Source organism: Puma concolor, chromosome E2 (assembly GCF_028749965.1).
Source record: "Puma concolor isolate L17-30 chromosome E2, mPumCon1.1.hap2, whole genome shotgun sequence".
Lineage (NCBI taxonomy): Eukaryota > Metazoa > Chordata > Mammalia > Carnivora > Felidae > Puma > Puma concolor.
The window spans coordinates 2060163-2084306 of NC_141681.1; the positions used below are offsets into that span (position 1 = coordinate 2060163).

At 64.4% G+C, this 24144-nt stretch overlaps 1 protein-coding gene across 2 annotated transcripts in view; it reads right to left on the reverse strand.

Moving 5' to 3' along the window:
- ZNF469 (zinc finger protein 469) overlaps nt 1-24144 on the reverse strand; it is a 113564-nt gene that overhangs the window by 25577 nt on the left and 63843 nt on the right. Inside the window, exon 1 of one of the 2 annotated variants that reach the window (XM_086688720.1) lies at nt 18654-18998. The exons of the other annotated variant lie outside the window; for it this stretch is intronic. The gene's annotated coding sequence lies outside the window, so the exon portion shown is untranslated. Of the gene's footprint in view, nt 1-18653; nt 18999-24144 lie in introns of those variants that run through there. 2 annotated transcript variants of the gene reach the window in all.

Consider the following 24144-nt stretch of genomic DNA (forward strand, 5'->3'; position numbering starts at 1 on the left):
GCACTGCCACTAGCCTGAGAGGCGCATGTGGCTCAAGTCACCCAGCCCAGGCCCCCCCCCCCCCGAATCAAGTGGGGTGCTCGTGGGGCTGTGGGCATGGGGACCTGCCCCACGAGGTCCTGCGATCCCAGACCGCTGCGGGCCCCTGGGACCTCTAGAGACCCAGATTATTACAGGCTCTCGAGTGGGGACAGCGTCGGGTAGGGAAGGACGGGGCGGGGCACAGCCTTCTGCAAGCCGGTGACCCTCCGGGCGTCTCGGCCCCAGCCGAGGGTGACCCCGACTTTGGGGTGACGCTGCCCGGAGCCAAGCCCGCACGTCCTGCTGCTCTGGGATGGGAGCATCAGGGCCCGATGGGGCTGCAGGAGGGGCGCCAGCCAGACGGAGAGGAAGCGGAGGTGATGTGCTCGTCCACTCTCCCTTCCCCCTGCATTGTGTCCCCAGGGTCCCCTCTCTTCCGGGACAGCAGGAGTGAACCCCACTCCACACACTAGAAAGTCAGACTCTGCCCTGCCCCTCCCTGTCAGCAGGGGCAGGGTGGCGTGAACCACGTGAGGCAGGTCGACCCCGAGAGAGGGGTCCTGGCCCCGCTCACCTGCTGGGGGCCACGGGCCAGTCTGCCCGTCTCAAAGTCCAGGCGCCACCATTTCCTGGCTGTGTGACCTCGGGCAGCTGATTGGGCCTCTCTGAGCCTCGTCTGCCCACCTGTAAACGGGTCTGATGGTCACCTCATGGGGTCCACAGGGCCACATCACACGGCGTATGTAAAGCATTTAGCTCGCGATATACTCCAGCGAATGTTAGCTATTATTTCCCTACTATCGTTTTGATAACAATCCATTTCCTACTGCCCTCCGCGTGCACCACAGGCCTAGAAAGAAACAAGGCAGGGATTTAGTTATTTAAAAGGCGCTGCTATAGAAACCTCTCTCTGGGACTCCTTTTTCCCATCAGAAGAAATGTCCCCCAGCCCTGCCCACACCCGGGACTCTGGCTGGGATGGCGGGGCCTCGGCTGAGCAGGTTCCCCGGGGTGGGGGGGGAGAGGGGGGACCTGGGGTCTCAGCCAGGCTGTGGGGGCCCCCCGCGGCTGCAGGACTCCTGTCCCCTCAACTGTCCAGCAGGTGGCGCCCGTCACACGGTTCCTGCGAGGGAGGCCGGAGTCAGGGCGGTTTGTGTGTGTGCGCGCACGCGTCTGTACGTGCGCGTGTGCGTGTGCCTGCGCCTGTGTGTGTGTGCGTGCACGTGCGTGTGTGTGGGCGCGGGTGTGCGTGTGCATCTGTGTGTGTGCGGATGCGCCTGTGTGTGTGTGCACGCACGTGTATATGCGTGCATGCACACGCACGTGGGAGACTCTGGCGTGCGTGTGCACGCTCAGCCCGTGTATGTGCACGTGGTGGTCCCTCTGTCCTATCACCGATGACGTCCTGTCACCGTGCACAACCCTGGGCTCTGAGCTCGGGGATGGTGACGCCACCACCGCCTCTGGCTCCTTTCAGATCTGGGGTCTATAGGTGGGGCTGGGGATGGGCTGGGAACATTCTCAAAGCATTTGTAGTACTTCAGGTGTAAGTGTGGAATCCAGGCATGCGGGCAAATGACACTTCTGTCCACACCTCAGGGACCCCTTGCACACATTGGGGACGACGGCGGCAGGGTCACGTGGCGGCTAAAGGAGATACGGCACGTCAAGTACCTCGCTCAGGGCCAGATACCTGGTGGGTCCTCTGCAACGATGACCGGCAAGGACACAAAGTCATGCAGCACCGGGAACACTGGCAGGGGTCGGCAATGAGGTCAAGGGCGTAACTGCCACCCCGTGCCCCTCCTCTGGGTGCCGCCGAGCAGAGACCACCGCCCACGGCCGCGACACCCTGCTCCCGGCACAGACCCGCGCACCGGCGGCCTCCGGGCGTGGCCGCCCCACGGATGGGGCGCAAGCGCCCGCGGTGAACACGAGGCCCAAGGTAGCGCCGGGCCAGCCAAGCCCCCGCGGCCTCCGCGCCGCGCCCACCTGCCGCTTCGGGCTGCCGGCGCCGGGGCTCCGGGCCCAGCTGCGGTCCCGCGGGAGAGCACGGCCCAGCGCCGCCCGCGGGCTGGCCTCGGGGGGTGTCTGGAGGGGCTGGCGGGCAGACGCTGCCACCTCCCGTGTCGTAGGCACATCTTGGTCCTTTTCCCCCAGATGAAATGTTTACACTCACTTTTAAGTAAGAACTTGGTAGGAAAAAAAAGCAACCGGGCACCCCCGTAAATGGCACGGATGGGACTTGGTTGGTCATGGTGGCGCATCCGGCGTTAGCGGAGCAACAGCCCACGCGATAAAGGCCGCGGCACAGAGGAGGATCCGGAAGCTTCCAGACGGCACGGCGCCTCCCCTTGCCCCCCAAAGGTCGGAGTCCGGCTTTCTGACCCAGCGGGGGCCGCTTTCCCAATGGGAGAACCTGAGCGCGGGTCTCCTGCCGACCTCGCTGTCCTGGATCATGAAGCCCCCTCCCTGGACCCTGGCTGAGGGCGGCTGTCCAGGGCACCAGGCTTGGGGGACGGCCACTCTAGGAGCCACAGCAAGTGACCCCCGCCCCCAGCACCGGCCCAGCAAGCCCCGCCGCCCGCCCGCCGGCCGGTCCCCACGGCCACGGCCACGCGCTCGCTCCCGCCCCTCGGCCCGCGGAGGCCTGGCTGGACTCGGTGGCTCATGGCGGGGGTGGCGGCGGCTAGGCGGCTCGCTCCCGAGCCCTGTGGAAAGTTGTCCCTGGCTCCTGCCACCTTCCAGCTTTTCACATCTCAGCTGCTTTTAATTAGTTTCCTTCAAAGTCCCCCAAAGCAATGGAGCCACGTTAGCGCTAGCCAGCTGCCAAGACACTCCCGTGTGTGTGTGTTTGTGTGTGTGTGTTTGGGGGGCGGAGGGATGCAGAAGCCAGCTTGCCGTCGCTGAACTGCAGGGGCTTTTCCACCTCTGGGGCCAAGAGCTGCAGGGCTGAGGGCACTTCTGGCCTCAGCCCCTGGGTGGGCCGGGCAGGACTTGCTGGGCCGGCAGTGACCCCACGGGGGCGGCTGGGAGGGGCTGGTCTTGACTGTGGGAGACTCCCAACCTCGCCTGCACTTCCTCGGGGGCCTCTGAACCCGCGGGGCCCGCAGGACCCACCTAGACGCTGCTCCGCAGGGTCTTAGCCGTGCCAGCCGTGCAGGGGACCTGCGCCCAGCCTTGCCCCGCCACAGTGCCCTGCGGGCCACGAGGGGCTGGACAGGAACGAGCGAGACAGGAGCTGGGTGGCTGTAGGGGGTGTTCACGCCCTTTTCCTGGGGGCCTCGGCTGCTCCGCCCCACCCACCGTGTCCCGGTGGCATCGCAGCCCCAGCAGGGACATCTCTCTCAGGTCCCCAGCAGAAGCGTGGGTGTTCCCGTGGACTTCTGTGATTTTAAAACAGCCCGTGGCCGAGCCAAACACACACGCTGGGTGGATTTGACCCGGGAGCTGCCAGCTCGCGATCCCCATCCTGCACGCGGCTGTGTCCCGAGGTTCAGGGCTGGAATCTTCTTGCTTCGCCCCATTTCTACCCCCGGGCCATCCTTGCAGCCGCAGAAGTTCCCTCGGTGGGGACATCTGTTTCTTGCCTGCCCAGCGCCCATCTTCCTGTTTCTGGCAACGGTACCTTGGGTTTCCTTTGGGGAGCCACCCTCCTCTCCACTCTGTCCACGTGGTTCCGGTGGGGCTAACCCTTCCCTTTCCATTAGACTGGACGCTGATGCCACTATTTGAACATCTGGATCCGGCTGTGCCTGAAGCACATACGGGGAGCCCAGTTTTGTGAGCTAACGGTCTCCTCTTTGCTTAACCTATTTTGAGTTAGGTTCTATTCTTCTGTGGCTGGAAAGTGTCCTCACCAATAGAGCCTCAAGTGGGGGCCCACAGGTGACTTTGTTGGGCATTGGTCTTGTCATGGGCCGGCCACTGGCTGTCCTGAGGGGTCTGCCCTGCCCTGTGACTTTGTTTTTACCTTTCTCCTCACGTAGTCGCTTGGACTCACCTCTCTCCCAGTGGTCCATGCTTCCTGCCCGCGGCTCCCCTCTGTCCCCCACCCTGCCGCATGGACAGACCACCTGTGAGCACGTTCGTTTGTGCCCGTGGCATGAACCCTGTGCCTGCTGTGGGCCTCGAAGCAACCATTCTGCACCAGAGGTTTCCAGATTGTTCTAAGGCCTCCGGGTCTTCCTGAGGGATCTGGCATGGTTGACGTCCACACTCCAGGGACTACCGCTTCCAGGAGCTCAGCTATGACGCCGTCCCTTCCTCTCCATGCCAAGAGGGCCTCGCAGAATGTGGCTGAAAAGGGATATGGCCACAGGGAAGGCCTCAAATTCACTCTAGTTTAAATGAAAAAAGCCAACGGCTCATTCACACCGGTAACGCATTAATACACTCTTTGAAACACCCAACTGCTGACCACCAGTTTGTCCCCAAGGGCCAACTGCTTTTCTTGAAGTCTTTACAGGCAAAGTGATCTGGCATCTGGGATTCGCTTTGAAAAATGCAGCCGGAATAAGAATGGGGGCGGGGCTACCAAACCCACTCACAGTGGTCTGCACAACTATGAGGGCTCCTGTGTCAAGAAAAGAAACACCTAGGGTTGTAGGACAGCAGGGGCAAGTCTGGCAAACTGGGACACGTGGTCGCCATGCTGAATGGGCACACCCGCTCGCACCACCGCCCGGCCTTGGGACTTGGGGTCCTGGGCTCTGCACTTCTCTCCTCCTCCCCCTCCAAGGGTCTGGACCTTGTAAAAGTTGAAAGTGTCCTGATCTATACACATCTCCCACATATTTGACCTCTGGTATGTGCGGCTGGGTGTTGGCATTTAGAGTTTTATCTTCCTAGGGCTGACTGGCCTTTTTATGGGGTCTTTCTGTTCTGCGCAGGCCGGTCGGATGAGAGTCAGCAGAGACCCCCGGAAAGCCTGACTGGCTGCATGACCCTGGGTTAGCCCCCAGCCACCCTCCCCGGCTTGTTTCCTGACCGGGGGATGAACTGGGTGAAGGAGACAAGTGGGGATGCACAGAGCCTGGCCCCTCTCTGTACCCCCAGGAGAGCAGTCATCGTGAGGCCCCAGGAAAGTGGGTAACGTGGAGGCCTGGGACACAGGTGTTGGCTCAGGGGAAACGGAGGTTCTCTTGGGATGTACAATCTCTGTCTCCAGAGCGCCCTCAGACTTGACACACCCACGGAGCATCCTCTTCCCACTGCAGTGTCCCTAGACTGTCTCCTTGTCATCTTCCCTCATCACATTTCTGTGACTTCATCATCCAGCAACAAGTGCAGTGCCTGTTCATGACCTCCATCCACCTGTTCACCTGGATTAATTGGCTTCCTGTGTAAGATGGGAAGCTCCTGGGGGACAGGGCCTAGTTTGGCAGGTTCACAATGCCTGGAAAACACAGTCATCCATCCATCCTTCCACATATCCATCTACCCACCATCCACCAATCCATCTACCTATCCATCCATCCATTCACCTATCTATCCATCCATCTGTCCATCTTTCCATCCATCCTTCCACAATCCATCCATCCACGTACCCATCCATCTATCCATCCATCTATCCATCCAACCATCCATCCATCCATCCATCCCCCCATTCACCTACCCATCCATCCAACCATCCATCCATCCATCCATCCATCCATCCATCCATCCATCCATTTGTCCATCCATCTATCCATCCATCCCCATCCATCCACCCATCCATCTTTCCATTTGTCCATCCATCCATCCATCCATCCATTCACCCATCCATCCTTCCATTTGTCCATCCATCCATCCATCCTTCCACATATCCATCTACCCACCCATCCACCAATCCATCCACCTATACTTCCATCCATCCACCCACACACCCATTTATCATCCATCCATCCATCCATCCACCCATTCATCTGCCCTCCCACCTCACTCACCTACTCAGCCATCTATTCATTGTCAGGACTAGAATTCAGGTCTGTGGTCTCAAGTGTTGGACTTTAGCCTTGGCTCACTGCAGGGCTGAGGGAGCAAAATCTTGGGAGTAAGCAAGTGCCCCATCATGTAACCCTTAACACCCTGAAAGAAAACCTGACATGACTGGAGCTGGGTGGCCTGGGTGCCCATAGAACTACCACCAACAGCCTCTGTCCCATGGCTGCGAGAAGGGACAAGCTGTCCCCTCCCATAGGGTCACTCCTGCTCAGCCTGGGGTCCTGTGGGAGGAGGGACCTTATGCGGCCATCTGGAGTCTGGATGACCCCTTTCTGCTTGAGCCTGCGGAGGGTCTCTGGGCCTTGTAGGCCAGAGCTGAGGCTAGGGGTTGGGGAGCCAGACTTGACCCATGACGTGGCCTGTCCTTCCCCTGGAGTAGATGCTCCTGCATCCCCTAGAAGGGGACAGTGGCCTGCTGTCTCTATGCCCCTTCCTATCTCCTGTGCCATCCCTGGTTGCCCTCTCTGGGCCTGCTCGAACATGCCAGGGTCCCTGAAGACACTCCCATGCTACCCTGATAACAGAGCTGACTGCCGATGTCCCAAACAGGCAAAGCGACCTGCCTAGGACACCAAGAGGCACGGATGGAGCGGGGTGCAATCCCACGTGTCCTGAGTCTCGGACTAGAGGTCCCACGCTGTGGCCGCCAGCCAGCGCATGGCTGAGCCCGCCCAAGGCCTCCTGTCTCTGCCGCTGTTCTCACAGCCGGGTTGATCTGGAGAGACTGATCCCTCTGAGGAGGCTGCTGGGCTTGGAGGGTCTCCAAAGCAGGCACACCTGGGAGAGAGGGCTGGCGGCCTGGGGTGCTCTTGGAGCGGCCCAGCTGGCCTCTGCTCAAACTTGAGGGTCACATGCCCACGTGCCAACCAAATGCAGCCTGAGTGGCCTGGGCAGGGCCAGCAGCAGCACCGCCACCAGCCTGCGGAGCCATGAAGTGATACATTGTCCTCCGAAGACTCGGGGCTTGGGGCTCTTTGTTACACAGCAGTAGACAGCTGTGGTACTCGGGGGCCCTCGGCTCTAGTGTCCTCATCTGTTAACGGGGATAACATAGCCCCATGGGGTGGCTGCTCACTAAATGAGATGGCACGGGTCAGGCCGTCAGCACGGTGAGCGCTGCCCGGGGACCACTGGCTGCAATGCCATCACCTACTTTGTCCCCAGACCCATGAAAATGGCCCCTCTGCTGGAGGGAAGGGATGTGGATCTGATCTGGCCGCGTGGTCACAGGTCCGACCCTAGATGCTCGGGCTGAGTGAGATCTAAGTTCCTGCCTGGAAGTCCTGTCTCCCTCCTGGGGTGCCGGCCGCACTCCTGCCCCACAGCTCCCCGGACTTCGCATCCGTGCCCTGCGTGCGGGGCCAGCATGGGACGTGAGGGGCGGGAAGACCGGACCCCCAGGCCCCCCGCCGGTCACCGTGAAGAGGCAGACGGCACAGAGGGATCCTTCCGACTGCACGGCCAGGGGGCTGGGATCGAAGGCCCCAGCCGGGGAAGCGGATGGATCGCTTCTTCCGGCATTTTCTTTATTTGCCCATAGAGAGCATTTTCTGAGCATTTTGTTTTGTCTTCTCTGACCGGGCTCTGTCCAGCATGCCGACGAGGCCTTGCACTGCCAGCCTGGTGGGGCGGCACCCTCTCCCACGCGTGGCCCTGCACAGCAACAGAGGTGCCCGACCTGTGCCTCAGGGTCTGGCCCCAGCGGCAGGCTGGAGGCTGGGTTCCTGTCTGCCGCCACTCCCACACACCCAGGCCCAGCCCGTCTGGGACAGGAGGGGCCCGAGGTCATCCCAGGCTGGGAATGCCAACGTTTGCGGCCACTGAGACCTCGATGCAAATGTCCAAAAGAAATCTTGCAGGGGAGAATCTATCCATTTATCATCTATCTAGCTATGTTTATATCCATTTATACCTCTGTGTATTGACCTATCATCTACTGATCTATCAATCAATCATCTATCAATCAATCATCTATCTCTATCTATCTATCGACCTATCACCTATCACTCTATTATCTCTGTCTCTATCCCTTCACTGACTACCTACATAACTACCCACCACTCTCCTCTATCTCACATATACGTAGATAATACTTACATAAATGTTTGGATTCGTATTTATTTGCTGGGCAAAGATCACGAACGTAGGAAGGTGCACAGCCCTGCGCTCCCAGACCTGTGGGAAAATCCTGAAACTTTCCCGCTCAATATCCCTCCTTCTTTAGCCTAACCTTCCCCAGTAGCTGGGAGGGAGCCAGCAGACCCACATGACAAAGGGCCAAAGACTGGGGGAGAAGGAAAGAAAGGTTAGCCCACGTGACCCAGACCCGTCCCAGGGCCCTGCATCTGTCCCTGGGTCATGCAGACGGAGTGGACAGTGGGTGTAGATTCACCAACGAGAGGCTTCCCTGGGTCCTCTTGCTGGGTGGTGGCAGGCGGGACAGGGGCCTGAGCCGTGGGGGCCTTTTTGCCACCCTCCGGAGGGTCTCCCGAGAGTGGGGTCAACACAGAGGAAGGCAGAGGCGTGAGACGAAGAGAGGCTGACTCCTGAGGCGCTGTCTGGGAACCTGGATCCAACAGTGCCTGAAGCCCACTTGTCATTCCAAGTTATTTTCAGTCCCACCAGCCAGAAGGTCCCTTTCACGCTGTGCGACTTGTGTTTCTGTCACTTGGCAGTCACCCAAAGCACCAGGATGTGAACATACGGCTGACGGCCAAGCTACAAGTAGGGTTACAAGGAGAAGTGACCAAGTGGCGGTGGAAGGCACGTCGTGGAGGTGCTGAAGGGGTGCAGGGCATCCCCGTGGGTGTCTGCCCGGTGCAGGCCTGACCCCTCCTAAGCCCCCCAGGAGCCGCACGTACCCGCAGGGGGGGTGACCAGCCAGGGAAGGTGAGGCAGAGCTCACCTCGGATAGCTCAGCGTCGTGACCTTCAGGGACACGTGTCTAGAGGGGCGGCTGGGGGCCGTGTTAACGCAGCGAGTGCTCTGACCGACTGGGGCCACTGGGCGGGACCGACCTACAACGACCTCCCGGGGCTGGGGGCACATGTTCCGGAAGGTCGCCGGCCCCGGGCTGCAGGACGACCAAACACAGGTGACAGAGGACTTTAGATTCGCGTGTCTGGGTTCAAGCCCTTCTCCTTGCTGGGCGTGCAGCTCGAGCCTCCAATCCCAGGGCGCTCCCGTGACCCAGCCAGGGGGGTCCTTGAGAACAACAGCCATCTGGGCGTGGTCCTAGCACGGAGCCGGGAACGTGGTGCCCAGGACGGCACACACAGGCCAGGTGCGCGGTGTGCACACACGCAGCCACGGTCGTACATTTAACACCGAGTCGCGCAACACGACACGTGTGTGGCACGCAGTATCATGCACAACTCGCCCGGGGCCGTGTTCGTATACACAAACCACCCGCGGTAACACAGGCCTGCTCGCAGCTACATCTGTACATCCCCCTGTTTCCCGAGCTTCCCAACTGGCCGTCCGTGATTGGAAGAGAAACTTGCCCCTGAGGCCCCGCCTACACAGTCTGCCGCCAGGTAGAGGGGTGCGGGGCCATTTCACCCCCGGGGGCCACCTGAGCCAGCAGTGAGGCAGTGTGGCCCAGGTCCCAGGGCAGGGAGGCCAGTGGGTGCAAAGCCACCACAGGGGAGCCGGGAGGGGGCACAGGGGAGCAGGGAGGGGGTACGGGACAGGTTGAGAGGTCTGGGCCCTCTGGGATGGGCCAGGTGCCTGTGGGGACCCCGAGGACAGAGACCACACGTAAATGACCGTGCACAATCCCGAGGCCCGAGTTTCCGTGGACATCGCTGCACGTCCCCTGCCTTCCAGGGCCATGAAATGACCAGGCCCGGCGGGTTCTAGGTGCTCGCCGGCCGGCGGGGGAGATGCCCACATGGCCCGAGGGAGCGAGGGGCAGGAGCCGGCTGGTGCACCTGCTGGTGGGGCGTCCGGGCGTCCTGCGGGCTGCCCCGGGTGCTTGCCACGCCGTGGCGCCCCGCATGTGTGCGCGTGCCCGGCCTTCCACCCTGGGGACCCCTGACAACTCTCACAAACGCAGACTACACGTTGGGAGGAGGGTATTTTGTTACGTCGGTTAAAGAGAATCTTCACGAAATTCGCGACCCCTCTTTCTTTTCCACACGAAGCCACTGAGGGATCTGAAGCGACCGGCTACCTCGCACCCTGCTTCTCTTGACAGTGCCGGGAACAGACGGCGAGCCCCTTCCTGCCGAGGCCCCACGGCTGCCCCACACCTGGGGGCCTTGCCGCTGTCCCGGACGGCACGGGCCTGAGACGCCCGGTGGCCAGAAAGCTGGGCAAGGGGCGTCCACGCCGCCTTCTGCGGGAACGAGGCCAGTTGCCAGACAGCGGTCCTGCCCCACGGCTGGCAAAGCACTTCCCGGGAGGCAGGACTTGTGAGGCCCAGGGACGGGTGGGGGGACCAAGGCTGGAGGAGGCGAAATGCTGGGATGAAGGCCCACGCCTGCCCAGCTGACCCTCACCCTGAGTCCCTCCTCCAGCCCTTCCGCGATGGGGTCTCCTGGTCCCCGTGGGGCTCAGCTCAGAGCAGCCTGGGGAAAGTCCGGGTTCGCTCTTTACTTGCTCTGGGGGGCCAGGCACAGGAGGTCCTCAGGCCTAAGCGCACAGACCCAGGTGCCCAGTGCCCAACGGCGGGCCCCTCCGGGAGCTTCTGAGACGTTAATTATTCCCCAGGCACCGGCCCGGCATAAATACAGCCTAGACATCCAAGAAAAGCACGCTGCCGGGATGGGGAGTCTTTCCCAGTGCTAAATGCAGCCTCGGCAACGGGCACGTCGGTGAGCGCGCTCAGATAACAATCGGATTCCGCAGGCCCCGAGCTGACCCTGCGGCGGGCACGCTCCCACTCACCGGGAGTGACCGCCGTGGCCGGGCGCAGAGGGCCGCCGGCTGTCTTTCTTCCGCTGGGAGGGCACTCCAGGGCGGGGAGCAGGAATGCACGTGGGCCGGTCCGCGTTTAGCGTGTATTTATAAATGGGGCACGGCTGCCAGCCGAGTGGTACCCGCGAGGTCAGCTTCCTGCCAGGTCCCGCGGCCAGATGTTTACTGAGATTGCAGAGAGACCGTTCCGCCCACGCGCGCCCAGATTCATTCCACATCTACGCTCCGAGGCTGCTCCGTGCCTGGGCCTGGCCGGGCTCCAGGCGCTCAGAGAGGAGAGGCACCCCGGGGACTTGAGACGTGGGACCGGCACACACAGGGTGGATTTAGAAGGGAGCAAGGAGGGAAGGGGACTCGTGCCGCCTCGGGGCGGGGGGGGGGGGGGCGGGAAACCTTCTCAGAGAGGAGGCGGGTTTTGAAGGATGGCTAGGAGTTTTCTGGACATCACGAGGAGGGAAAAACAGCACGGTGCCACGGTTTGGCGGTGAGCAAGGGGCGTGGTGCCACCCCGGATGCCAGGAACACGGGTGCCAGGAAGAAAAGGTGGGAGTTTCAGCGGGTCCTGAGCCGCACGTGGGCACGGTTTCCAGGGGAGCTTGTTAAGACGCAGGTCCCAGGGCCACCCCATCGCACAGCTGGGCGAGGCCGGGCGTCTGATCTGGGGCCACTGACCCCAGTCTGAGAACCCGAGGCTCAGAGAAGGAACGGAAGTCTGCAGGGGCTTCCCGGAGGCCGTGGGGGAAGAGGTGAGGGGGGATGGGCACCCAGGGGCTCCGCGGTTGCGGGACACCCGGACGCCGAGGTGCGCGGCGGCCACGGGCACACTGAGAGCCCGTGAGGGGCTGGCCGGAGCGAAGACCCCGATTAGACATAAAACACGCACGGGACTCTGCCTTGGTTTTACACCGAGCGCCGCGATGATGCGATTTCGGGTGTCACGTGTTACAGAAAACGAACTGCATTCGTTGGCTTTACGTCCTTAAATGCGGCTCCCATCGCTTTCAAAACTGCCCGTGCACCTTGGTCCCTGGCTCACGCAGAACTGCAGACGTGCCCGCTCTCAGACACAGTGACGCTCTCACGCACACACACGCACGTGCTCACGGCACACTCACACGTGTGCACACAGGTGCAGGCTCACACCCCCGACGCACACATGTTGAGTGGCGAGTGGTGGCGACCGTCCCAGAGCTGGCCAAGGACCCCGCGGGGGTGTCTTCCTCTCCTCGGCTGCCCCCTCATGGGCCCCTCGTGGCCTGGGACAAAGGGGCCACGGACTTGTGCTGTGGTATAGGAGCCCTGTCAGAGTGGTGGCTGGAGGGCTCTCTCCCAAAGTGGGGCCGGCCCCCCTTGGTCCCGCCCTCCTCTTTCTAGAGTTGGCGGCCCCCCACTTCCTGTGTCTCATCCTCTCTCCCGGCCCCACCAGAGGCCCCCGTCAGGCACCTGCTGACTTTCCTCCGGGTGCTAAGCGCAACGCCGCTGCCCGCGTCCCCGACGGCCCCGGCCAGACTGTGAACTGTCGCAGTGGGGGTGGGGGGCACCGGAGCACAGCCTGGCCCCCGAGTGGCCGTGTGCCGGTGGCCGCTAGATACATGCGGGACGCACAGAGGGTGCCCAGCACTGTGGCTGTCCTGGGGGGACTCTGAGCACCAGTTACGTATGGCTGAGGAGAAGTCAGATGGCCCAGGGGGGACGCCGAGCCCCCAGCACCTCTGACCCTGCTGCCGTTGCGTCCCTGCGAGATACTGCTCAGCAAGGGCCAGACTGGCGGTGCCCCGGAGCGCCTGTCAGCCGTTGCCCGCGAGAGCCGGGGAAGGCGGCGCCCCTTGCCCTGTGTGCCCGGCGTCAGGTTAGGTGGCCTGGCCTCTGACAGCTCCCTGCTGGGTGGGTTTCGGGCAGATGTCTTCACCTCTCTGGGGTAAGAGTGGTGGATTCTGGTACTTACTGGGTATGTCCATTCTGATCGTGCATTCTGGAAGTCTGACAAGAGCCACAAGACAGGCTCGGGGGTCCCTGGGTCCGGGTTGGGGCAGGCCAGAGCTAAAGCCCCGTCGATCACCAGACCTCGGTGAATGATGTTTGGGTCTCCTGGGGTCAGTGCCCCATAATTATGCGATTATTCCCTCTCCGCAGTGTGCGGGGAAGGCTGGGAGAAGGAACAGCTGTAGAAGTTTCCGGCGCTGTAGCAGGTCCCTCCCTGAGGGTCTGGGCCCTTCCCTCCAGGGACGCTGTGAGGTAGAGAACAGGAAACGTGTGTGGGCAGCGGGTGCCCAGGAGAAGCCTCAGGCTGGGGCAGGGGCCAGAGGGCAGAGCGTCCCGCAGGACAGTCCCTGAGGCCGTGACTGCCACTCTCTCTGCCTCGACTTCCCCTTCTGTGTGCCGCCGCGGACCCCGGGGTCCCGCTCCCGGACCCCGTCCTGGAGAAGTACAGAGACACGCCCCACAAAGACGCGCTCACACATGCCCACCCCCCCCCCCCCCCCGCAGCAGCCGAGAGCCGCCGGTGGATGTGATGCACGCGACGGGGTCCGGCCGCACAGCGGAGTATTACTCAGCCACAAAAAGGGACGAGGCACCGATGCGCCCACAACGCGGACGCCCCGTGACGACGTCACGACCAGAAAACGTCAGGCGGTCGCAGAAAGAAAAACACTGTGATTTCATTCACGTGAAATGTCCTGAGCAGGCGAATCCAGAGAGGCCGAAAGTGGAGGCGTGGTTTCCAGGGCCGACGGGGGCGGGGGCGGGGGCGGGGGGGGGGGGCGGGGGGTGACCGCCGCAGGGTGCACGGTTTTTTCCGGGGGGATGAAAGTGTTCTAGAAGGAGGCAGTGGTCGCGGTTGCACAGCCTCGTGAAGGCACTAAAGCCACAGCACTTGTCCTTTGAAAGGGCGAGCCGGGGGCCCTGCGAGGTGTCCCCACCGTGTCGGGCTGACCGAGGACATGGGATGGCCCACCAGCAGCTGGCACGCCACCCCTGCCGAGGGGACACGTCCCCCAGCACCCGGCCCCGGTCCCGGGCCCCCTCCGCCCCGTCCAGTCAGGGGTCTTGGCACCAACACCCCACCCCCCCCCCACCGCCCCAGCACGAGCCCAGAGAAGCCCCGCTCCGCAGGGTCCCCAGGGGGCGGCTCCCGGCCAGCCACACGGGGGCCGGGGGGGGCGGGCGCTGTTTGCACACGGACACCTTGGCCCAGCGGCCCTGCAGGAATGTGGAAAATGCAGCGGCCGCATCTGCAGGCGGCATCTGTACCCAGGCCGTCGGAAAGCCTCAGTGGCCTCTCATGAATGTGGATTTTGTTTGGCCTGTTTGCCTGGGACACGGGCCCTGTGAGGAGCCCTGAGTCAGGACACAGGCTGGGAGCAGGCGGCCAGGGATGGAATGTCCCCGTCCTGCCCTGTCCCGCCCGCCCCGCAGCAGGGCCCGAGGGGTGAGGAGGGGGCCGCTGTCGGGGGCGCCCCCTCAGGGCCCCGCGGCCTCCGCCCCGCGCCGGCCGCCGGCCCTGGGGTCCAGCTGTGCCCGGAAGGCGGCCTCACCCGGCCCCCGTGGGCCTAGTCCTGGCCTCGCAGCCAGAGCGCGGGTGCTGGCCCGGGGCTCTGAGGGGTCCCCGCGCCCACGCTGCTCCCCCTCCAGGCCCCCCGCGAGAGGAGGCCGCCCTGGGGGAGGGGGCACGGCTCTGCGGCGGCTCCCAGAGGCTTCGAGCACTGGGTGATGGGAAACAGGGTGGCAAGGCGGCCTGGGGCCACCGTCAGGGTTGGCCGGCAAAGCCCGGGGCCCCGGACGAGCCCTGCCGTCCCCCCCCCCCATCCCCCCCCCCACGGTCATACACGGAGCTTCTATTTGGGACGCTCCTTCCCAAAGCTTGATCTGTGTGAACAGGGGTGTCATCCTCAGAGACCGTCTCAATCCTGACAAGGGCTGGGTGAGTAGTGAGCAGGAAACCAATAGCTTGACGCCGGGGTCACGGCCCCCAAACGGCCAATGGAGTCGCTGACCTCACTCTCCGGTGGCTGGGAAGCGGGACGGGGGGTCCCCTGCCTGGCCTGCCACCCCGCTTCCTAGCCCTCCCCAGAGCTGGCCTGACGCGCCCGGGCCAAGGGAGCATCTACAAGAGAGGGACGTTGACCCACAATACTGAGGGTCCCGGACGCTCGGCAGCACCGACGGGGGAGGAGGGAAGCCTAGGCCAGCGGTGATAGAGGTCTGCCTCTCCGGCCCTCAGAAGGGGCGGCTTCCCGCGCCCGTACGTGACAGGATGCGAGTGACGTCCTCAGGAGCAGGGACAGCGGTCCAAAGTGTGACCGCCACTCCCGCTCTGGGTACCTTTGGGTGGCTCCCTGGGTGGACACGGCCCCACAGCGTGCAGATGCCTGCCGAGCAGAGTCCGGGCTGGGTGTCCCTGTGCAGTGAACGACCTGCTCAACTGTACAGGCCCACTCTTCCTTCTACCCAGGGAAACGGTGGGTCCTCAGCTGACCTCACGGCGGGACTAAAGTATAAGATTGCAATCGGTCCCCGAGGACAGTATCTGTCACCCCAGCCATGGCTACGGAGACACAGTGAGGATAAACCAGCAAGGGACAGGCCAAAGAAACAGGACCTTGGCACCTGCGAGGCCGTCCGTATCTATCCTACATCCTCCACCACGCTCCGTTCAGCCTCCAACACACAGTCAGCGGGTTCTATCAGAGAATTAGGTTGGCAACAGGACCCCGGGATCCCCCGGCCAGTGTGCGCTGAGAGCCCCTCCGTCGGGCTCGGCAGGGACAGGGCTTTGAAAGGCGGACATGTGACTGCCCACCCCCGACGAAGGGTGGGATGCCGGAAGGGTTGAGGGCGGAGCAGAGGGCAGTTCTGACGGGGCAGGGGACCACACGCCGTGGCAAGGAGGCGGCTGGCAGGTGGAGAAGGGAGACAGGATGCTGGGTGTCCGGCGGGGGGGGGCGGGGGGGCGGGGGGTGAGGTCACAGGCAGGAGGTGGAGAGGGGGAGCAGCGTCCCGAGAACGGGCCCCGGGGACTGCGGTCAGGGAGGAGAACGGGGTGGGACGGCGGCCAGCCTGGAACGCAGGTTTCCAGCTTTAGCTGTCGGCAGCGGTGGGACGGGGAGCTGGTCACACCCTTCCTGGTCTTGTCCCTTCTGCGCCCATGTACAATGAACCGAAGCGGAGGTGGGCCAGCCGGCTGGGGTGGGCCGGGGAGAAGTGGGGAAGGAGCCCCCGGCAGGGCCCCAGCTGCGCCTGCAGGGTCCTTCCCACGGGCCCCGCGCGTCTCCCCGGCCGCGTGGGGGGGGGGGGGTGGGAACCACCAGAGGTAGCATCTGCTGTGCTCGCAAGCGTGTCAGGCCCGTGCTGTGGGTGCCCGGTACCTCGGCCCGCCCCTGGGCCCGGGCAGGTCTCCCCACTCTCCTGATGGAGACGTGGAGCTCAGGGACGCTGGGGGCTTGCCCACACAGCCCCGGGCAGCTGCTTCTGGAGCCCGCACCACCTCCCCTGAACTCTGAGCCCCTCATCTCAGAGAGAAAGCGGACGGGTAACCGAATCTCAGTAAGAGTCAAAGCCAGGAGGAAGGTGGGGGTGGGGCTTGGCTAGGAAGTCTCCGGGCTCTGGAGGAATCCACAGTGTGAACTGATGTCTCTTTGGCACCATCAATGGTGGCGGGGTTCCAGAAGAAAGGAGGTGGGAACAGGTCTCTGCTTCCAGGCCACCCCGGTGTGGAGCGGACGTGGAGTCGGGGAGGAGACCCGCTGACTTTCTCCCAGGGAGGGAGGCAGGATGATGCCTGACCCGAAATGTCAAGTCAGAAAAGGCGCAGGACCCGACACGATTAGGCTTCAAGGGGACATAATCTCTCTATTAACATTCTCCAAAGGCAACCGTGTGTAAGACTTAACCTGATGTGCCGTGTGCTCCTCAGGATGACAGGACCGGAGTCGACAGAAACCACAGGTAGGAGGCCTTTCCCTCAATCTGCAGCACAGCCTTCTCATAACCTCCGGCACATTGTAGGGGTGGGACCATGGGATGGGTGGCTGTGACAGGCAGTGAGGTCCCCGTCGATGGGGGCATTCAAGCAGAGGCAGTAACCTGGAGGCAGGGTCTGGGGGAAACTGGGGCAGTGATGAGGGAGTTGTCTCTAAGTTGTCTTTGACCCTGAAGTCCCGGGACTTGCCGGCTCCCACGCTGCCCCTGGCTGCAGCCGGCCCGTGCTACAGGCAGAGGGGTCACTCACCCTTCGACGGTGCCTCCGCCCACCCCCCCCAACCCAGATGCTGTGGGGGCCGCGCGCTCCCCTCGAGGTGCCTCAGCCTCCTTTCTGCCTCACACACTCCTCCCCGGCTGAGGCTCTCGACAAGCTCTGCCCCGTGCTTCTGGAAGCTGCCAGGCCGGGCACATGGCACACGAGGGCACGCCCTCCTTCCTGGGCACCTCAGGGGCTGCCCTGGCCGCCCTTCCTTCCTAAGACTGTAATCTGTCCCAGCTTCCCGCCAGCCGCCCCCCTCCCCCGCCCCAGTCTGATACCAAGCTGGCATTTTACCTGCTTGTCTGGTTTGTTATCGGCGAGGCAGGGGCTTGTTGGGTTGGGGGCTCCTGGGGTGGCGTGGGGCACAGAGAGGGCTCCGTCTGCATTTGCTCAACCAACAGGCAGTAGTGAGGGCACGGCGAGAGGCACCAGCCCCTGCCGCTCTCTGGCTGTGCGGCATCGGCCGGGTTACCTAACCTCTCTGATCCTCGGTTTCCTCACGGACACTAGGGGTACCACCGATCAGGATAGGAGCCTTCCACACAGTAACACGTGGCACAGTCCCTACCGGGTCCCGAGCCAGCGGCCGAAGAGCGGTCTGCAAGGAGTTAAGGGCCTCAGCCACCGCCAGAGCGCAGGAGGCCAGCCCAAGCGAAGCCCCGTCTGTCCCTCCGACCCCGCTGCCTCCGTGGCCCAGGGTGCGGGGGCAGGGTCTGGGTGACCGCGGGAAGTCCCCGCGAGCCCCGGCTGGCCTTCCCTTCCGGCCGCCGCCGCGCGGCGCCGCGTCCCCACGGGTCCCTCCGGCCCGATTCCCTAGGCGCGCCCGGCCGGCCAGGGGCGCGGGCCGGGTGTGGGCGCCGCGTGGCCTCCCCGCAAGAGCGCAGCGGCGGGGAGCCCCGGGCGCCCGAAAGACCCACCCGGGCCCGCGCGCTGCCCCCGCTGCCGCCCTGGCCAGCTCGCGCCCGGCCGAGCGCGGGGGCGGCACGCCCCGGGGGCAGCCCGGAGGAGGCGGCAGCCGGGCTCCGGGGGTGGGGGTGGGGGTGGGGGCAGCCGCTCCGGCCCGCAATGAATGAGCCGGGCCGCGGCCGCGCGCGCGCCCCCGCCCCGGCCCCGCTCCCCGGAGGCCCGGCTTTCCGGAGGCCCCGCTCTGCGGCCCCGGCGGGCACGCAGCGGCGGGCGCTGGGCTGCACTTTGCGAAGTGCCCCGCGGGGCCGGCCCGGGCTCCGCGAGCGGCGCCGGGCAGGGCGGAGGCCGGCCTCGAAGCGCCGCGGCCCCCGCCGAGCCCCCGGCGCGCCCTGGCGTTCGCGGCGCGGCGCGTCCCGGGCCGGGCGAGCGGGGTCGGGGGGCCGCGGGGAGGGTCGCCCGGCCCCGCCGGAGCGCGCCGCCGAGGGCGCCCGGGACGTGGCGGGTCGCGGGCGGCCAGGTGACCCGCCGCGCAAACCCCCCGTCCCCGCGCACTTCCCAGGCGCCGCGCGGCTACACTCACCTCCCGCTCCGAGGGCCCCGCTCCGTTCGCCGCGCTGGCGGACACGATCGAGCTCCCGGCACGGCCGCGGCGGCCCCGGCGCTCTGGGCGCGGAGGGCAGTCCTCATCCCGACCGCAGGCCGCCCGGGCCGCGCAGACGGGCCGCCCGCCCGCCGGGCACCGAGCCGCCCCGCCGCCGCTGCTGCTGCGCCGCGCTCTGCCCCTGCGGGCGGGGTGGGGAGAGGAGGGGAGCGGCCTCCACCCGCTTCCCAGGTCGGGCCGCGCGCGCGGGGCCAATCCTCGCGAACAAGCTCCCGGCAGCGGCTGGGTGCTCCGGGGGGCCCTCCGCCCAGCCCTGGGCAGCGCGCGCGGTCGGCCCCCAGGCACAGCCGGCTTCGGTTACAAACTTCAAACCCTGCGTCCCACCCCCACCCCCCCCACCCCCCCCCAGCTATTTTTAGCAGCACTCTTCCTAGGTGTCTGTTTCACGGGACGCGCTCTGGTGATCGGGGTCCCTGATGGGAAAGGTATGGAGCCACCAAGCCCGGGCCCGCGCCCCTCGCCAGCCCACCCCGGGCTGGCAGCGCTGAGCCGCTCGGAGGCGCCCGACGCACTCGCACTATTTTCAAAACGGGGGCCTAAGTCTGTCCGTGTGGTTTCCGGTGGCTCCTCCCCCCCCACCCCCTCCCGGCCTCCTGTCTGCACAGGTTCGGACACCTCACATACTTGCCCCTTCCGCTTCTGCAGGGAGGATGGGGGGGGGGGTGGTCATGCCACCGGCCACCTGCCTGGAGACCTTTTGAAGTCCTCCAGGTTGGCACCTGGAAGGCACCCTGGGAGGAGGTGCTCAGGCCTCAAAGGTGGGGGTTGAGGTTCCCTGAATCCTCAGTGCCCTCACTTTGGGTGCCCTGGCCCAGCCTCAGGCCTGGTGGATTCTGGAACGCAGATGGTGGGAGCTGGAGCCGCGCGGGCCCTCGAGCGGGAGGGCCCTCACGTGCCATCTGTTCAGCGGTGTCCTTCCCAGATGAGGGCATCCAGGTCCAGAGAAGGCAAAGGCACCCACCCCGGGCCACACGGCCCAGGGCGTGGGACACCGGCTGGTCCCCGGTGTGCCCGTGGGGGTCCCCTGCAAGGCCCTGGAGGCGACCACGGACAGGGGCCGCCCTCCTTCCCCCACTTGAGACAGCCCCAGGGCAGGGACTCACAGAGCCTCCGAGAAGTGAAATTGTGTTGGGGTGGGGGGTGGGGTCTTCACTTTGTAGAAAGGCATACTTTCAGAATTGGTCCTTTGAACAATGTCCCCCTGAGAGCCTGCAAGCTTGCTTTAACTTACCCAAGTTCAAATTTCACACCCCCTTAGGAACACCTTTATCATGTAAAGCAAGGTATAGGTGACACACAGGGCCTTTGGCCCAGAGTCCCGCTCACTGGCTTGGGAAGGAGTGAACGGTCTGGCCCCTGGCCCCACCTGCGGTCTGCAGCAGTTGGTGGGGCCCTTAGCTGTCCACGTACAATTTACAGTAAGCTAAAACGGGCTGCACAGCAAAGTCAATTTTCCCGTGGCTGTTTGTGACCGCGTCTGAAGGAGCTTCTAGAAATCCCTGTCAGTGGACTTGAAAACCTGAACTGAACGAGGGGTAAGAGAGTACGCGGCCCTGCCGCCCGGTCCCGCCTGGCGCTCAGAAAGCCCAAGCCCCAGCTCACATTTCCGGGGCATCGTCCCGGGCCTCTGGGTCCTGGGATCTCCCTCGCCATGGAAATCGGCACAGGAAGGGGCTGAGAACCGCCACCCCCCCTCCCCCAAGGTAATCGGTATTTCAATCCAGTTGGTTTCCTAAAGTTTCTAGTGCAGGGTCCCCCGGCTCAGACAGAGTTCCCAGATGGAGCTTGCTTCCTCACCCTTCCCACTGGGTCTCTTCTTGCTTCTTAGGGAGCCCACAGTGTGTGTGTGTGTGTGTGTGTGTGTGTGTGTGTGTGCGTGTGTGTGTGTGTGTGTGTGTGTTTGTCCAGCCTGTGGCGCACCGGAGCACCCCTGGGGTGTGACAGGAGAGACCTCACTTAGCACTGCACCCTTGACCACAGTGTGGAGAGCGGATCGGCTCTGCCCACCTGGGCCAGGTGCTCAGCACGTGAATCTGACGGCCTAGGAGGTGGGTCTCTACACTTCCCCCTTCCCAGGGAGGTTCAGAACGTGCCTCTCCTGCCCGGGGCCTCTGTCCCACAGAGCTGGGAGCTTAGCTCTCCCGCTCGCAACCTGGACAGGCCCTAAGCTCCGGCCCCGACCCTCCCGGCCCACCTACTTTGTATAACCCAGCAAGGTTCAACTGGGGGCGACTACGCCCCCCAGGGGACATTTGGCAACATCTGGGGACATTTTTGGGCCAGCTATAAGGCTGCCACGGCGTCTACCGGGCGGAGACCACAGAGGCCGCTAGACCTCCTACGATGTACGGGAGGGCCTCACAAGAGAGAGGAACCTGGCCCCAAATGTCAGCAGTTCCCCAGCGTCAATGGTCTCCTGGGGGTGGACCCCAGCACCCCACCCCCTGGCCTAGTGCAGGCAACACGTCCCCTCCTCCACAGTCCCCAAAGCCTGGCAGTAACTTCATCCACCTCTCCCAGGAGGAAGCGCCCAGTCCCCGCACGGGGTGCCGTGGACAGGGGGTGGGCTGGCAGGGTCTCGACCATGGGGAGTCCCTGCTCCTTTGCTCTGAGAACAGAACTGGAAACTGCCCGGCTGTGCTGGGCCTCCCTCTGCACCAGGACACGGCCCGGCCAGGGCGCCGACTCAACTTGCCCAAAGTCACGGACATCAAGCCCCGCTCTCCCTCCCCAGCCGAGCCCCCGTGCCGCCCGGGGCCCGAGACCCACCGCTGGCCGCCCTCAAGGGGCAGAGGCTGCCTGGGCCCCCGCGCGTGCTGGGAAAGCCAGTCAGGGTTCCTGAGTCATCCCCTTGAATTTTGCCTGATGTCAAAATGAAACCGCGTACCCAGAGCCAGAGCTGGGGTGGGAGGAGTGAGAAGCGTCCGGCAAATTCCAGGGACATAGTGTCACATGGCCGCTGCAGCTTGACACTCACAGGGCCTTGGCATTGGCCACCCATCCGTCCAGATGGCCTCGCACCTTGAAAGCAGCGTCCTGCCCCCGCCCCGTGTGCAGTCCACACCAGACCCCGTGGGACCCCCGAGGCCAAGCCCCTCGTCCTTGGGAGAACAGACCTGGGACCAGGTCCGGGGCTGTGATGTGGCACGTTGGATGTTTACACCCTCCCGGAGTTTCGGTGGCAAGTCTGACCTGTGACCTTGTGGGCTCCCTCAGGCCCCTGACCCCCACTTGCCAGATGGGGAAACTGAGGCTGGAGGGCCCCATCCCAAGGACCCAGGAGTTAGTAGCACAGCCCACCTGGGACCTTTGACTACCTCCTCCTATGCCTGTCGACTCCCTGCCAAACCCAGGGGGAGGGGACAGCCACGAGGGACGTGGGGCCCCTGACCTTGGGGGCATGCCTCCGCCTCACGGAGACGCCTCCCTGTGGCCCCTCGCTTCTCCCCGGGTGTCTTGGTGGGAGTGTGGGGACTTGGTGGCTCTTGTGCCTCGTCACATTAAGTGGCACTTCAGCAAACATGGAAGCACGGAACCCAAGCCCTTTCCGGGAATGAGCGACCCGGCCCTTCCGGAGGAATTACCTGTGCACCTGTACCCGCTTACTGAAAAGCGGGCTCCAGGACCCCGCGTTGGTAACACAACCAGTGCTGGCAGAATTCGCGGAGGAGCCCAACAACTCGGAGGGCCTGGCCTCCGCCCCCCCCCCCCCCCCCCCCCCCCCCCCCCGCTCTCTGCTAGCTGAGAGTCCTTGGGTAAGTCAGCGACCTCTCTGAGTTTCTGCCCGCCCGCCGGGAGTTGGCGTTTTTGGTGCCCGCGGCTCAGGGAGGAATTGAGAGGCCAGGAGGGCGCTGCCAGCCCCCCGAGGCAAGGTGGGGCTCCTCCTGACAGCGGCCGGGGGTCCCTGGTGCTTGTCCCACAGCAGATGCTGTCTGGCCCTCATACGCCCCCCCCCCACCCCTGCCCCGTGCCCCCAGGCACCCAGCCCGGGGCCAGGGCGTCAGAAAGAAAACTACAGGTTCGAGAACACAGAAAGGAACATACGAATGGAAACGAGTAAACCTTTACCTCACTCGTCAGCGGCAACTCAGCTCCTACGTGGCCACATGTAAAAACCCTGTGCATTTTCGGGGGTCTGCTGTGAGGGGGGTGGGCGGACGGAGGGAGGGAGGGAGGAGGCGAGCGGGTGGGAGGGAGGCTGGGTGAGTGGCGGGCGGGTGGGGCCAGAGCCCAGCGAACCCTTCCAAGGAGACATTCCAGACTGAGGGTGGCGCATGACTCAGAGCCCAGCGCTGGTTTCTGTCCTCTCTTCCCGTCTTCCAAATGGCCCCACTTGTGAGCAGAAAGGGACAGGGAAGGGGTGCCTTTCCTGAGGAGGGTCTCACACGCAGACACCGGCATGCCCCCCCCCCCCCCCTGCCAACACGTGCTTTCACACGAGCGGGCCAGCGCCAGCCACGGGGACCCAAGGTCCGGCGGAGGGTCTGGGTGTGTAGAGCTTCCCGGGGCCCAAGGCCCACCTCGCCCCCCTCTCCCAGCATCGGCTCCTCCGCCTCCAGGAAGCCCTCCCTGCCCTCCGCGCTGGCCCGGGACGCCGGTGTTTCCTGAGCTCCTCCCAGCGGGGCCATCCGGCAGCCGGCGGCCCCGGGCCAGTCCCCAACTCTGCCATCTGGCAGCCACGTGACCTGAGCCTCAGTCTCCCCATCCGCCCCGGTAAGTCACACTCATTCGCGAGTGTGCCGGGACCCGTGGGCCGCTGTGAGCCTTCCGACGCTCAGCAGAGCATCCCGGGCTCAGCCTCTTGCGGGCCTTCGAGATGGGAATCCTTCTAATGAAAAGAAAACAGATGCAGCGGGGGCCGGCCCGGCCGCGGGGACCCGAGCCAGCGGCCTGGCGCATGAATGGGCCCTTTCACGGGGCGGCTGCGGTGCGAGGGCCCGGGGTGGAGACATCCGAGCGCGGCCCGAGGAGCTGGCAGTGCCCGGGGCCTGCCCGGGGCAGGGAGGAGGAGGACGGCGGCCTTCAGCCCCAGCCTCCGGCCTCAGGGCCTCCTCCCGCTCACCCCGCGTCCCGGCCCGGCTGCAGGAGACGAGCCAGCTGTCCTGGTCCGCGTGCCACTGTCCTTGTTTTTTTCTCCTATAATTACGTCTCCGAGGGACAGCTACAAATTTACATTTTGCTCAGCTTGGTCACCGATCCGGAGCCCGTGAGGAAGGCCGCGCTGTCAAAGGCGCATTGATGTGTGTTTTCGTGTTGCTCGGGGTGACTGGCTGAGGCGTGCGGACACAACTGGCCCTTGTGGCCGGGCCGGCTCTGCGAACAGCGGGGCCCCCGGCACCTGGGCCTGTGTAAACGCCTCGCTCCCCTCGCCGTGAATGACTTCAGTGTACCCAGGGTTTCTTTTTCCGTA